At 38.9% G+C, this 16,549-nt stretch overlaps 1 protein-coding gene across 1 annotated transcript in view; it reads right to left on the bottom strand.

The window, feature by feature from the left end:
• CCDC192 (coiled-coil domain containing 192) overlaps positions 1 to 16,549 on the bottom strand; it is a 202,741-nt gene that overhangs the window by 32,497 nt on the left and 153,695 nt on the right.

Here is a 16,549-nt window from a genome sequence, read left to right as displayed (position 1 = left end):
AATCAGTTCTTGGACTGCTTGCTGACAGCTCTTTGGTGCGCTTAGAGAGACAGGCCATAAGCTTCCCCCAAGTTCCGAGAGACTGAAAGTAGCCACCTGCCATATTAGAGTTGCTCCATTTCTAACTTGAAGTTTTTTCTGAACTGAAGAAAATTAAGCAGAAGAGTTTTCCAGAAACATTTGTTAGCAAGTCTGATTTTTCAGAGGCTGCTGGTCCTCCCTCATCACAAAACCCAGAAGGCTCTCAATCAGGGGTTGAAAATACAAGTTCCTACATGGGCCAGTCAGGTGAATGTGAGTGAGTGAAGGGGGCTAGCAAGGATTGTAGTGAACTCTGACACCCAATCCCCATGGAAAGGAGGTGGCCACACAGCTGGAGCCATTTCTCACTGTGCGTGAAACCAGCCCTGTGCACAAAAAGCCAAAAATCTGAAAATTGCTTGGAAGCTTGTTAAACCTGTGAATTCCGGGGCCACCCCAGATATTCCAATTCATCTGATCTGGGGTAGGCTCAGGATTCTGAATTTGTGTCTCTCATCCAAAGTAATTCTGATACAGAAGATCCCAGCATCATTCTTTAAAGAAACACTCTTAAAAGATAGTGAATGAACGATCGGACAGAACTTTTCAGGCTTTAACTGGTAGCTGGTGAAAGGGATCAGAAAATGTCACCCCAAAATATGGTGCTTTGGCTTATTGATTATTTTGAGCTGAAGGGAACTGAGAAACAGATGCAGGAAGGGCTCTCTACCCTTCCCCTTTCTGCCTAAAAGCAAAAAGCATAAATTTCCCGCGAGAAAGGTGCCCTCCCTGTACCATTCTTATCACTGGAGACAGGGAGTTGATGCTGAGATGAATCTGTACCAACAAACCTTACTAAACGACCCTTATCTTCCATTAATTTCCCCCATATATTTACCTTCCAACAATTTATCAACTCTAAAAAGCCCAACCCCTTTGTTCAAATGGTATATAAGCTCTCAGGCCTAGCCAGTTCTTTGAGGTTTTCACCTCTTTCCTGTAAAGCTCCTGTGTCATGTAAAAATATTAACATCAAATACATGTGTATGCTTTTTTTCCTGTTAATTTGTCCTTTGAAGGTTTAATTCGCAGGCTCTAGGAGCTGAACATAAGAGTATAGAGCAAAAGCTTTTGCTTCCCTATACTAGTATTCACCTATCTGAGGAGTAAATTATCTGCCAGGTCCCTGATCACCTTATCTAAACCATTTAAGACCATTATCTATATGTGGCGCAACACTGAGGCTCCGAATCCCTGGGCAAGATGTGTGTGAAGACAGAGGTCGGGGAAAACGGAAGGTTTTGTGGTTTTGCTGGACTAAGACTAGGGATGGTGCCTGGTTAATGCTGCTTACTTGAGACTTTGGCCTTAGAGCAGGAATGTGCTCCAAGGACCTTTATAAAAAGAATACCTTGAGGGAATTTCACAGATTTTATCCTGCCCACCCTGCTACTCTTATTTGTACCTCATTTCACTTGACATGCTTTCATGTTGAGAAAACAAGGATACTCATGTCTCCTTTGACTCTCTGTTGTTGACCAACTGGTCCTGAATGTAGACTACTTGGTCGGTTTGACGAAGCTTATAAATATGATATTAAGGAAATGATAAAAATTAGAACAAAATCAAGGGCCAAAATAGGAAGGAAGCACATGATCTGGGCTATGGTAGGTAGGTCAGTAAGGGACTAAGTTAAAATAGGATTGGGATGTTGCAATAGCTGCAGGGTGGTGGGGTTTGAGGTGAACCAGTAGCAATGCATGGAATGGGGACAGATAAAGGAAAAGAAGGCCTGACTGATTTAAAGCATAGAGGAAGATTCTTGGAGGTAATGTTCTTCCCCTAAGCTTTCTCTGCAGCAGAAAAACAACCTTCTTCTCTTCTCTCAGTCCTTCAGTAATTATTTAAGTATTTTTGGTTTAATTTTAATTGTGTTTGCTTTTCATATCTAAATAATAACTCTTCAATTTTCTTTATTAATTTTCAGGCTACTTCTATTTGTTCACTTTTCTAATCAGTCAAGTTCATAGGGAATATAATTTACGAGATGCCCATTACCTCACATACATATTTTTGTCATTAGCAAAAATTCTTACTAATCAGTAGTAAAAATACAAATGGGAGATAGTCTTGATAAAACCTCCTAAGCATTCCTTCTTTGGCCTAGGTTTCTCCAAAATAACTGCAGAACACTGATGACTATTCATGCCATCCTGATTTTTGGATTGACTGATTTTTGCCGTGTGAATCAGAATTCTTTTTCATGTCATTACCTAGCAATATTATGATTTAACAAAACAGTTTAATTTCTTGAGGAATATTTCAATGAAATAACATGGAATGAGTTTCTTTACGTAAGCTTCATGGAAGAAAGGAACACAGTTTTTTTTGTTTACTGCAAATAGATGCTCAATTTTATTGTGGGGAATACAACTGATTATAATTTAAGCCATGTCTCATTGTTTAGACTATTTTACATTACTGCTTAAAAAATAATTTCTAAATACTTAAACTTTTTAAAAATCAAATTGTGTTTTCTCTGGGGAAAACAAGATTTATTCTGAACCCAGAATTTAAAGTCTTTTTCCTCAAATCTGTCCTTTTCCAGAAGAGACTATTATTTAGTAAGACTTGAGCTACAAACTAATATCAATTTTATATAGCACTGCTTTAATTTAAAAATGATCTTAAAGGAAACCTAATTGAATATAAGGGTTTGGGCTGCCCCTCTTACTTGTTAGTTAATCCTGTAGGAAGCCAGGCAGTTCTGTCCATGAGGTCATGGCTCAGGAACCTTGTCAATTTATCTGAGTCATAGGTGCATTTGTGAGAATGTTTTGTAATATTTAATGTGTTTTTTTCTTTTGTTTTCCTGAGTCCAAAAATCCTTTGATCTAGTCTACTGTAAGCATTTGTCTGACTCAGAAGAAACTGGAATTTGTTACAAAAAATTCGCAACAGGCTATAATTAGTGTTTGACCTTCAAAATTGGGTCATGCAAGCAAGCCACTTGTGGCTGACAGTATTTTCCCGAGATGGCCACAGCAATATGTCCTGTCCCACATGCTCTCTGAAATGTGAACCGGCCACACCCCTTCAAGAGGTGGAATCGAATTCCTCTCTCCTTGAATCTGAACTGGCCTCAGTGACTCTTCCAACTAATAGAATACACACAATTCCGTTGTGCTTATACATCTGAGTTTAGGATGTCGCATTTCTAAAAGAGACACCTTCAAGAAAAAGAAGGCAAGGAGCACTCATGATGCAGGAGTTTTCAGATGAATTTTTTCAACAAAATCTTACAGCACTATTCCAGTTTTACAGCAATGAAGAAACCAAGGCGCAGCCAGATATTAGATTAGCAGAACTGGGGGATTTGGATCCCTGTTCTTCTGTTTCTCTGCACTCTTCACTCTTTCTCCTGAGACCTAGATATTCAAGGCAAATGTTAAAATGTCTCTGACAAATAATGGATATACCTGCATGTTATACTAAGCATCTGTGGGTGCAGGTGCCTTTTGGACCTGCTGGGGAGTTTTCGCTGGCGATCCGAAGCCATTACGTAAATGTCAGTGGAAACATGAACTTGAGGGTAACCATCAAGGAGATCTGCCATCCCACACGGAGTTCAGAGCCCCTGCCCCTTTTATGCCGTTCTATGGGACATCCATACATGCAGGGTGTTTGGGTAAATATTCACAGATAAACATGCAGGTTGTTTTGAGAATTTTCTATATTTAAAAAGATACTACAAATAGGGAGTCTGGCCCTGCAAGATCAAGATCAGCCTGAATCTTTAACCTGCGTTCCTGCAAGCTCAGAAATGAGCAGAGAGCAGGTGCCCTGCTGGGTGATCGGGTTTGAAGGGACAGCAGTTTCCTTTTTCTCATTCTGTGTGAGCGTGTGTGTGCGTGAGCGTGCACGTGTGTTTTGTGTGAACAACTTTTACGTTTATGTCTGCCAGCTGAGAGGCTGTGTTTATGTCCTTTAAGTTCAGGAACAGGCCCTCGTCTTGTTGACACTGCAGCTTTATGACTAAGCCAGCATCCCTGTCATCCCAGAAACTCTCTCTCCGAACATTTCCTCTCCTGCAAACATGTGTGCCCCGACGGGGCCCGGTCAGCAGCCTCAGCGCAGGGCCTGTTTTTCTGCTTCTGAAGGTGCCTTAACCTTTCCACCACTCTCTTTGCACACCTTCCTCCCCTCAGGCAAAGGTCTGTTTAGAGTGGTTCTCTCTTCACCTATGTATTAAACATTTCTTTTGTTTTATTGGAAAGAAGTCCCTCTATGTCCCCAAAATGCAGAACAGAGAAATAAAGACATAATTCCTAACTTTTACTCTGGAGCTTAAAATTATCAGCATTCTATACCTTTGGGAAGCAAATTTCAAAACATGTCTGTGACTCACTCCTCATTCATAAACTTTGTATTTTCTTCCTAAAAAGCTAGTTGACTCTAAGGAAACTACTCTCTTTTATCACTGCCCTGGAATCCAAGGAGGCACCACAAAGAAAGCAAAACTGAGGCCAGGGACCCCTGCTCACAGTGCCAATCTCTCCTCATTAGATGTGACCCATGTGCCCTAGAGCCACAGGATTATTAGAAAACCATAATTCTGTCCTAAGTACTGAACTGCTACAGATTTACCCTGGCACCATTTCAGTCAGAGTGACCTCCATCTTTCTACCTTCCCTCCCGGGCCCTGTCAGCAGGATGGAGAGTGCTGTGCGGAGTTGGGAATAGGCTCCCCTAGAAGACCAGTCCTTCCATATCCTGGGTATTTCATAGGGTCAAACAAGCCTATTGCTTGCTGGGCTGTGTTCAAGCCCATCTCCCGTCTCTCTATCCTACTTGCCCCTTGTTCCTCTACCTCCTCATTCCTGCAAAACAGGCTACTTATTGCTGCCTAAAGTAGGGCATGATTTCAGGGGGTTTTTTTCCCCTTAAATTACTGCATGTATGAACAAACTATTACATAGGGAACTCGGAATCAAGTAACTTAAGTCAGCTCTCCTCTACTAACTGATACTTGGACCATATTAGGAACTCTTTCAGGCCATTAAAATATTCTCTAACATGTTTTTAAGCTATCCAGTTCCGAAATTCCTGTGTTAATGATAAAGTTGGAAGTTAACTCTTGTAACTTATTACTGTTATACTACCCAGTACGTTAAGCTTCTCCTTTGATATCGGGGAGGGTATTTTTTTATTTTATTTTATTTTATTGGAGCATAGTTGATTTACAATGTTGTGTTAGTTTCAGGTGTACAGCAAAGTGATTCAGTTATACATATACATATATTCATTCTTTTTTAGATTCTTTTCTCATATAGGTTATCACAGAATATTGAGTAGAGTTCCCTATGCTATATGGTAGGTCCTTGTTGGTTATCTATCTTATATATAGTAGTGTGTGTATGTTCATCCCAAGCTGCTGATTTATCCCCCCTCCCACGTTTCCCCTTTGGTAACCATAAACTTGTTTTCAAAGTCTGTGAGTCTGTTTCCCTTTTGTGAATAGGGAGGGTCTTAATTACTAGATAGAATCCTATCAGTTAATTACTTCTGCAGCACATTAACTTGTGCTCTATTGAAATAAAATTTACTTTTGAAGTAAAATACATTAAATATTTTCACATTCTCAAATGATGTTTTAAAAAAGTACTTTCATAAAGTAGAACACCGATTCTAAGGTAAAATTTTGAAAGGTAAAAAGGGAATGAGACAATTCTCCAAAGGCTAAGTCCTAGGAGGAAAACTGAAAAAAGAAAACACTATATATGCCTTTTTTCTAAAACTGTATTATTCTATATATACAGAAGTTTTGTTTCCATAGATAATATTAAAAATCCTCAAGACCTTACCTCTTCCTATAAGAGTGGCCTAATGATATATGCCTGCTTTTACATCAAGAATTACTCTATTGTAAGCACTCATAACCTGAGAGCCTTAACTTTCACATTCAGAACTATTCTACTGGGAATTCAGCTCAATGCTTTGATGAAGTTTTTCTTCTTCCTCTTCTTTGTCTTCTGTAATGTGGTGTTATTTCTGCAGTTTCCATATGGATTGATTGTGGACAGACATATTCCTTTTCTGCAATCTCTTCCCTCTAAGAAATGAATTTTTTGTTTGTGTTTTGTTTTTTTACTTTTTTTGGACTTAATATAGAATTTTTCTCTTTAAAATTTGTTTAAATAAGGTAAGCTTAAATGGCTTCTGATACAATATAGCACATGAGATACAGTTCAATTAGGTGGAAACAAATAATGGTCCTATGTGAGGGAACTACTCTGTAAAAGTGTTTGTTTGATTATATTAAACATCTGCTTAAAAGGTGTAGAAGATAAAGTATAAAACCTTGAAAGAACACAAGTTTCAGGGAAGAAACACAAAAGAAGTTGACTTGAAGTTTCAAACTAAAGTTATAAAATCTTCTGGTAGACTTTGTTCATAAAGGAAAACTTTTTTCAATTTGAATTGAATCTTTTTTTTTCAATTCAGAGAAACCATTCTTTGGAAAGAGGAGCAGTAGAGTGGGTAGGCGATATTGTATGTTAGTAACCTAGTCACCGTGGTAAAAGCATTCAGATTGAGCAATTACATTTAGGTAGTTACATTTAGAGCCTTCATACTGCACCAGTCATGATGTCTCTTTGTTTTTGTATTTTCCCCCATAAACCACAAAGCAGAGAACATAGAAAAAGAACGAAAAGAATCAGGGACCACAGGAAACTTCTGTTCTGTGAATAAAGGGGAACAGAATACCATGCTTAAGATCTAGAGCTTAAGATCAGAACAGAAGAAGTGAAAGTCTAATGAGTAAATGTAATAAATCACTTGTGATATCATCAGAAATGCAAATTCCTGCATCTCCACACAGACATACTAAATCAGAATGTCTTTAGAAAGGGCCTAGGAATTTAAATTCCACTAATTCTCCAGGTGACTTTTTAGTATATTAACATTTGAAATCCAAATAAAGCCAATTTAGAGATTTTTATTAAAAAAAAAAATCATACAGAGCCAATTGCCTGATAATAATTAGGCCTTATTCTAAGAATACATTTGTAACCTAATATCAAGCTAAGTAGCCACTGATAATCAGTCATATTTTGTCTGAGGTGGCACAGCTTTTTACCTAAATGTTTCCTTTCTTATAAATCTTGCTCTAGATTATATTTTTGTGTTTATTCATCTTTTAAGAAGTAGTTAACAAACTAATACTCATTAAAGACTTCTCAAATGGGAGAGCCATAGTTGACTGGGACATCTGGGTTCTGGAGCTAGCTTCAGTCTTTTGATCTCTCTGGGCTTTGGTTTTTCTCTTCTGTCAAATATCGTTTAGACTAAATCAGGAGCTGTGAAGTTAAGGACCATGGGTAGAGTTGGCCTGGCTAACCTATTGGGAGAGACAGGAGATGGGGCTACTGGAAAGGGGGCTGGCACTGTTCAGCTCTAACCAAAAGTTGCCAGGAAAGAATTCAGACTCAGGATTGCCTGAGTGTCCAACTTTTCAAGAGAAGCTGGAAATCCTGCTTGTAATAGGAAATCTGATTGTTAAATGGTTGCAGCTAATGCAAAATATCTAACATATAGCACGGGCCAATACTTTAAAGAACAATTAAAACACTTTGGTTGGCTAGATTTAGCCTGTAGGCTAATTTGTGGCCTTGTTAAGATCCTTTCTAGTTCCCAAATCCTGTATATCCTCTACGTTTCACAGCTCTCCAGTTCTATATTGCCATATTGTCAACTCTAGGCACCTGGAGACAACATAAGTAGTAACTAAGAGAAGCTAGTTACAGGGTATTTCCTTATAGACTTAATTCTGCTTCAGTGTAGGACATTCATATTAGTTTCAAAGGGACAATACTAAGAAGATATATAGCAGAGCAGATGCCTGGTTGTAGACACTTAAATTGTCCATCCTCATTTAACATGTCATGGCTGATGACTGTGTCCATATAAGTGAGTTAAGATTAGACAGGACTAAAGGATCTGAGCAATCAGATTGCCTGTAGTTTTTAAGTCTGTCCTGTAAGTTGTAGGACCTATGTTTCCATGTCATGTACATATACAGTAAAGATAGCTAATTAGGACAAATAAATGTTTCTGCTGTCTCACTCTTTTACAAATCATAAAGCCTTTAGGAATCTTTCTTTACCTCTCTGTATAATTCATTCGATCTTTGAAGGTTTGGATTTTTTCCAACTTAAATGTTAGATAAATCTAATGCCATTTTGTTGAATTAAAAAAAATAGACCATTAAATCAAAACTACAATGAGGTATCACCTTATACTGGTCAGAATGGCCATCATCAAAAAGTCTACAAATAATAAATGCTGGAGAGGGTGTGGAGAAAAGGGAAGCCTCCTACATTGTTGGTGGGAATGTAAACTGGTGCAGCCACTATGGAGAACAGTATGGAGATTCCTTAAAAAAATAAAAATAAAGTTACCATGTGATCCTGAAATCTCACTCCTGAGCATATAACTGGAAAAGATGAAAACTCTAGTTCAAAAAGATATATTCACCCCAATGTTCACAGCAGCACTATTCACAATAGCCAAGACAGGGAAGCAACCTAAATGTACATTATCATATGAGTGGATAAAGAAGATGCGGTGTATATATATATACAATGGAATATAACTTAGCCATAAAAAAAGAAATAATGCCATTTGCAGCTACATGGACGACCTAGATATTATCATACTAAGTGAAGTAAGTCAGGCAAAGAAAGACAAATATCATGTGATATCACTTATACGTGGAAACTAAAAACACAATACAAATCAACTTACTTACAAAACAGAAACAGACTCACAGACATAGAAAACAAACTTATGATTACCAAAGGGAAAAGAGAAGAGGGAGGGATAAATTAGGAGTATGGAATTAACAGATGTATACCACAATATATAAAATATATAAACAACAAGGGTTTACTCTATAGCACAGGGAACTATATTCAATATCTTGTAATAATCTATAATGGAAAAGGATCTGAAGCTGTACACCTGATACTAACACAATATTGTAAATCAACTATAGTTAAATTTTTAAAAATAGACCATTGTATAATTGCCAAAACCTACTTTCGCATACATATCTGCAACATTGACACCCCATTCTCACACATATTTAAGTATAAAAGCTTAAGTTCAGAAAGATTCCTTCAGTTGTATTTAGAGGTGTTATCCCAAAGTTATTAGATTTCTACCCCTTGTGTTGAACTATCCTTTGCTATATTGAAGTCCTGGAAAATTTTAGAAGTTCCATTCAGCATTTTATACAGTACTGATGGACTCACTTGATATTTCCAGATTACTAAAGGCCTGAGTATTTATAGAAGGGTTACCACCCTCTCTGTTCACTCTGTTTTTGAGAAGAGATTTACTGACTGGGGAATCTCTAAAGGTATATTGAAGACACACTTGGATTGAGATGGGCATCCTTGTTCTGCCATGAACCCAGGATTTGGGGTAATAAGACCTGGCATTTGTTGATTCTCTCTGTGCCAGATACTTTATGTACATTATTCATAATCTTACAACCACCTTGTAAAGTAGCTATTCCCATATTACAGCTGAGGAAATTGAGGCTCAGAGATAGTAAGGGACTTGTCTGAATGACCAAACTGGGATCCGAACCTAATTCTGCATGGTTCCAAGGTCCATATTTTGTCCATTACTTCCTGGTGCCTCCCAGTATTGCAGAGTGGAGAGAGAGTTTTCTGGGCCCCAGTTTTCTCATCTGTAAAACATGGGAGTTGGACAGTATGATCACTGAAGTCTGTTTTACTTTTAACATCCTATATTGATATTTTAGGGCTTTCTGTTACAGAGACTATGACTCATTCCTAGGCAAAACCCACTTTGAATGTTTTCAGATACCTCAGATCCTGGCTGAGATTTTCAAACAGGATGTTGACAGATATACTTAATATTAATCTTGTCTCTTGTGGTATTGGGATTCCTGCCAATTCTTTGTCACTCAAAACAATGGAGAGCATTATTTTCCGTTCTATTTTCACATAAACCTACTCTAGACTCTTTCTCTTCCTTACCCTGAGCTATGGGCTTATATTTAACCAGACTCTTGACTTTTTAAATCTTTATTTGCACATTTGTACAACTATAATAAAGATTTCTAAGTCTTTTTAAAAAATCCACAGTAATCTAGGTTCTCTTTAGAACATCATGTAAAACAATACCACATAAAACTGGACAATAATAATAAGATGATGTCAGAGGATCACGTTGCTAGTTGCCAAGTGAACTATTAGAGTTAGTGAAGATAAAATTTCAATTCTCTCCATATTACCTATGTATTTGAAATCTATATACACACTTGCAAGTACTTCTGTTTATTAAGGAAGTACATTTTAAATTCCCGTAGATTAAGGTATTTGGAAATCTAAGCTGCATCTCAACTAATGTCAGCATCTTAGATACTAAACCAATTTTTATACAAGTTGGAAATGACTACATCTGTACCTTTCTCTACTGCTAGTTCTATCCAGGAATTAATCTTTCTAATGATTCGATTTGCATAGTAACAAAACAGAACAATGACAACAACAAAAAACAGCCCCTTAATTATCTCAGGATTGTCTAGCTTTTCTTTTTTTCTCTTTATTTATTTATTTATTTATTTATTTACGGTACTTGGGCCTCTCACTGTTTTGGCCTCTCTCGTTGCGGAGCACAGGCTCCGGACGCGCAGGCTCAGTGGCCATGGCTCACGGGCCTAGCCGCTCCGCGACATGTGGGATCTTCCCGGACCGGGGCACGAACCCGTGTCCCCTGCATCAGCAGGCGGACTCTCAACCACTGCACCACCAGGGAAGCCCTAGGTTTTCTTCTGAGATAGTGAGGTTCTATGATATTTATTCTTTAACTTAGGGGTTTCCTCCATTGCTCCAAAAATGTAATGGCATCAGATAATTGTACAACTTAATTCTGAAAAAAAGAATGCAAAGTAAAAATCTTCAGATAATAACTATTGTAACCAACATTCTTTATAGCCTCTTGGCTATAAGTCATCATCATTCCTGATGATGATTCTCTGCTGAAAACCAACATTTATTGACAGTTTTCTTTATGCAAGTCAACAATACTGGATATTGTTGGAAGACACAAATATGCTAAAGATGTAATGCATGCCCTTAAAGAGCTTATGGTATAATAGGGAAGAGATGGACAAAAATTGTTAGATAAGCTAAAAGCTGATAAACACCATTAAAAGAGCACAGATAAGTGCTTAAGGGGTTCTGAAGAGCTGGGCATTTCACCTTGGACTTGAAGATCAGGAAACATTTAGACATTTAGGGGAGGATGTTCCAGAAACAGAAACAAAACAAAGATCTTCATGACTTTTATCATTTTGTCCATTCTTTTTGAATTTTCTTTTCGGCCACCCCGTCTCATGCATATCTCTCATGCATATCTCTCAACATGGTTAACATATCTCTCAACATGGTTAACACTCGTACTTATCATTTAAGACCCAATGGGGGTCTCATCCGTCAAGAATCCTCCTCCATCCAGGAGGTTAGGAATTCTAATTCAGTTTGATTGGGATAAATGAATATCCTTCTCAAGTTTTCTCCATTTTATTAAATTAATCTCCTGCCACTTCTTTTCACGAATCCAAGGACTCATCTTTGTTACCTTCATCTCCTTCCTTCACCCCCACATCCAGTTTATCACCATGTCTCACTAATTCTTTTTCTAAAATAAAGATTAAATCTATTTTAGATTAAGAAAAGGCATATGCATATACATATGGCGTACAATACAATGGAATAGTGTTCAGCTATAAAAAGAAATGAAATTTTAATATATGCTGCAGCATGGGTGGACTTTAAAAACATTGTGTTTAGTGAAATAAGCCAGAAACAGAGGGATAAATATGATTCCACTTATATGAAGTACATATAATGGACAAATTCATAAAGACAGAAAGTAGAATAGAGATTACCAGGGGCTGGAAGGAAGGGGAGTTATTGTTCAATGGGTACAGAATTTTTGTTGGAGATGATGAAAAAATTTTGGATATCAATAATGGTGATGGTTATACAACATTGTGAATATGTTAAATACCACTGAACTGTATAGCTACAAATGGTTAAAATGATAAATATTCTGTTATGTGTATTATACTACAGTTAACACTTTTAAATTAAATCCATTTTCTCCAATTCTACTTCTGTGGTCCATACCACCACTTCCTCTCACCTGGACTATTGAAATACTACCTTTGATCTAGTCCCTGCCCCTCTTTACACACTCATCCCCTGCACTTTCCCCTTCATTTACTTACTCCACTTCAGGGATATTAGATTTGTTACTATTGTGAACATACATCAAACTGTTTCCCTGAAATAGCTTTATACTTGCTCTTTCCTTTTGGAGTGTGCTTGTCTTCTTCCTCTCTATATGCTTGACTACTACTCATAATTCATGTTTCAGTTGAAATGTCATCTCCTTCTTTTTTTTTTTTTTTTTTTTTTTGCGGTACGCGGGCCTCTCACTGTTGTGGCCTCTCCCGTTGCGGAGCACAGGCTCTGGACGCGCAGGCTCAGCGGCCATGGCTCACGGGCCCAGCCGCTCCGTGACATGTGGGATCTTCCCGGAGCAGGGCACGAACCCGTGTCCCCTGCATCGGCAGGCAGACTCTCAACCACTGCGCCACCAGGGAAGCCCTGTCATCTCCTTCTTAAAGAGGCTTTTGCTGATCTACCTCATCAAAGTGTTCTCTACCCTACTCCAAATTCTATTTTATATCATAAAATTCCATGTAGTTTCTTCACTGCACTTATCCAATTTGTAACTTTTCTTTTTACCAATTTATTTATCTTGAGTAACGGGGTAAATGGTGGGGCCACAGCCTAAGATGGGAGAAGATAGTGTAAGACCATCTTTGAAGCATGGTTAGGTTGGAAGAGAAAATGTAAAGTTGACCTGCAAACAGATGAATCTGGAGTTAAAGGGAGAGAGTTGGACTGGAGATACAAATTTAGTAATTATTAGACGATAGGTGATATTTAAGGCCATGAGAATGAATGAGACAATCCAGGGGAAAACTGAAAATTGAGAGAAAGAGGGGGCTCTGGACTAGGTCTAGAAAGTCTTCAGAGGTTCTATAAAGTAGAATTCAACACATTAGAGAAGTAACCAATAAAAAAACTAGGACTCTGTGGTTTGACATAGCCAAGAGTAGAAATGTGTCAGGAACAAAGCAGTGATCATCTGTGTGGTGTGATGCTATGAATTGAAGTAAGATGAACACAGGAAAGTTTACATTGGGTCTGACATCATGAAGATAGTTGGGGACCTTGGTTAGAGTACTTTCAGTGGAATACCATCATCTAAATGGGGTGGGAAAAACAAGATTGAGGTGGATTAAACAGCAAATGGGAAGGAGGTGAGGAAGTCAAGACAGTCTGGAGCTGTTTACTTTAGAATAAGAGTGGGAAAATGGTACTGAGTGATGAGGAATCAAAGAAGTTTTTGCAGGGATGTGAGATACCAGCAGGTTCCCATGCAGATAGGAATGAGCTAGGAAAGAGTATATGATGCAAGTGTGAGGTTGAATAAATAAGTGACGTACCTAAGAAGGTGAGAACCGCGGGATCTGGAGCACTAGTAGGAGGATAGAACCTTGAATGAGAGGAGGGACACTTTCTCCACTGGTAACAGAAGGCAATCAGAAGAGCACAGGTGACCACATGAAGCAAGAATTAAATTCCATCAGTAGTGGAAAGGCGAGAGTCTCCATTTGATGACCCGCGTATTCTCAGTGAGTTACAGGTGAGGTCATCAGCTGGGTGTAAGTGTGGAAGAGGAGAGGGAAATTTGAGAAGAGACAGGAGGGTACAGAATAGTTGTCTAGGAGAGGGAGAAAGCAACTTACCGGAAAAAAATCACAGCTGTTCTGCTGGGAAAAGTTTCATGCTCATCTGAGGTCTGTAGTCATACAAACCAATCAGGCAGGTTTTGTTATTTTGTCAGCAGATATGAAGAACAGAGATAGAGGGTTTCTATCAGATATTTTGTCAGGCAAGTGATGGAGAGAGGGAATATGAGTAGGTAAAAGGAGGTTTTAAGAAATAAATCTACAAAGGTATGTTGAGGCCAGTTCATGGAGAACTCTGAATGTCAGGCTAAAATATATGACCTTTATTTCACAGACAATGAGAAGCCATTAAAGTATGTCTCACTATGAAAGTGACATTACCAAAACTATATTCTTGCATAATTAACCTGCCTTTAATGTAAGGCAGTGAGATGGTTACAGAATAAAACCAACAAGAATATTTGTGAAGGACCAGGGGTTAGATAATCAAGACCTAAATGAAAGTAAGCAACAGTTGACTTGAACCAGACCACTGAAGGTTGAATTCTTAAGAGATCTTGGTATCTTTTGGAACTAAACCAACTTGATGGGATTATCAGGTTACAGGGGAGAGAATCCTACAAGCTGGACAGGGATTAGGCAGGATATTACTTAAAGCAGCTGGCAACAGCTGTACATCAAGAGACATACTGATTAATCACAGAATGGGTGAGAACTTAAGAGTCACCTTGAGTATTGGAACCAAATAAATAATCATTAAACTGTTGGTCATTGATAGGGCCAGTGGAGGTCAGGAAGAGTTCAGGAAGTGGTATGCATGATGCGTGGAGTCAGAAGGCGTAGACTACAGCCAACACAAGGATGCCGGGTGCTGGCCCAAAGTGCTAAGTAGGGCAGGGAGGCCAGCCAGTTTAGAGAGTAGAATAGAAAGGACTTTGGATCTAATGTTCAGTTTAGTTTTTCAGGATTGGCCAGCTTAATGATAATGCTTGGATCTGAACCCTGAGTCCTAGATTTTATGCCATCTAAATATATGTATTTACCATAGAATGAGTTGAAATGGTGAAGTGAAAAGTCATAAAATAGTATCGTTGGAGATAAATCAATATCAGCTTGTTACAATACAGTGTAGAAGAATTAGTAATGCTTTAAATCAATCCTAGGATTTGATAATCTCCTTCTACCAGGGAGCCAGCATCTGTGCTAGTGGTCCTACAGATATTACTGGCAATCTCTTCCCTGGTAAATCTGCCACTCAGGGTGGCTTTAAATTTTTAATTTTATAAGCAAACTTTCTCCAATGCGTAGGAGTTCATAACCATATTAGGCAACAGAACACTAGGACAGAATTCCATTAAATTTTATTTAATGTCCATCCATCCAACATTTCATGACCATTAAGTATCAGGCACTGTGCTAGGCTGTGGATACAAAGAAAAAGTAAGATGCCATCTCTGTTTCTCTTCAAGGAAACTCTAGATCTGTTAGTAAAGAAAGATAAAGAGATATTTATATAATAGATGTTATGACTGTGGTATGCATAAGATTCATGGAAAGGCTAGTGAGTGGGTGGGGAGATGGTAGTGGTCGTGGAAGTGGTTGCAAAAGACTTTCTGAAGAAGGATCAGAAGACACGAAGGGGACAGGGCTGGGAGAGAGGTAAAGGGTTAAGGCATCTTACAAAGAGGAAATAGCTGGTGCAAAGCCTTCACGAACCGAGCAGAGTGGCACTTTGGGGGAAATTTCTAGTAGTTGCACATGGCTGTAACACTTCAGTTAGCCCTGAGTGGATGGTGGCGGCCAGAGTCGGACCCCCAGCCACATTGCCCAGCTAAGCCAAGAGTTTCATGGAAGCAGCATTGAAAATCTAATTTAAAAGAGCCATGGCGAGAAGAAGTTGCTGCTGCAGGTGGCCTGGCTTTAGGAAGACCAGTTCTGGAGGCTGGGGAGTCCAAGATGAAAAGTGCTAGCTAATTCATTTCCTCTATAAACTCCACGAAGCCAGACATTTTGGACTGCTTTTTACTACTGAAATCCACAGATCTAGATTAGTTCCTGGTTCATAATTTTCAGAAGGACTGGAGAAGAGCAGAGATGAGAATGACTTTCAGAATTACAACAGCTTGGAAATCTTGAACAGAAGCCAGTCTGACAGGTAGAAAGTTTTGCTTTTACCATTTGGTTTAGGATTCTGTTTGTTTTTTATTTTTCCTTTTTTTTCTTCCTTTTCTTCTGAGCCATGTGACTGACAGGGTCTTGGTGCTCAGGCCGGGTGTCAGGCCTGAGCCTCCGAGGTGGGAGAGCTGAGTTCAGGACACTGGACCACAAGAGACCTACCAGCTCCATATAATATCAACCGGCAAGAGCTCCCAGAGATCACCATGTCAACACTAAGACCCAGCTCCACCCAAAGGCAAGCAAGCTCCAGTGCTGGATGCCCCATGCCAAACAACTAGCAAGACAGGAACACAACCCCACCCATTAGCAGAGAGGCTGCCTAAAGTTATACTAATTTCACAGACACCAAAAACACACCACCATACGTGGCCCTGCCCACCAGAAGGATAAGATCCAGGCCCACCCACCAGAACACAGGCACTAGTCCCCTCCACCAGGAAGCCTACACAACCCACTGAACCAACCTCACTCACTAGGGGCAGG

Source organism: Lagenorhynchus albirostris, chromosome 3 (genome assembly GCF_949774975.1).
Source record: "Lagenorhynchus albirostris chromosome 3, mLagAlb1.1, whole genome shotgun sequence".
Lineage (NCBI taxonomy): Eukaryota > Metazoa > Chordata > Mammalia > Artiodactyla > Delphinidae > Lagenorhynchus > Lagenorhynchus albirostris.
This window is presented reverse-complemented; position numbering and strand designations above follow the sequence as displayed.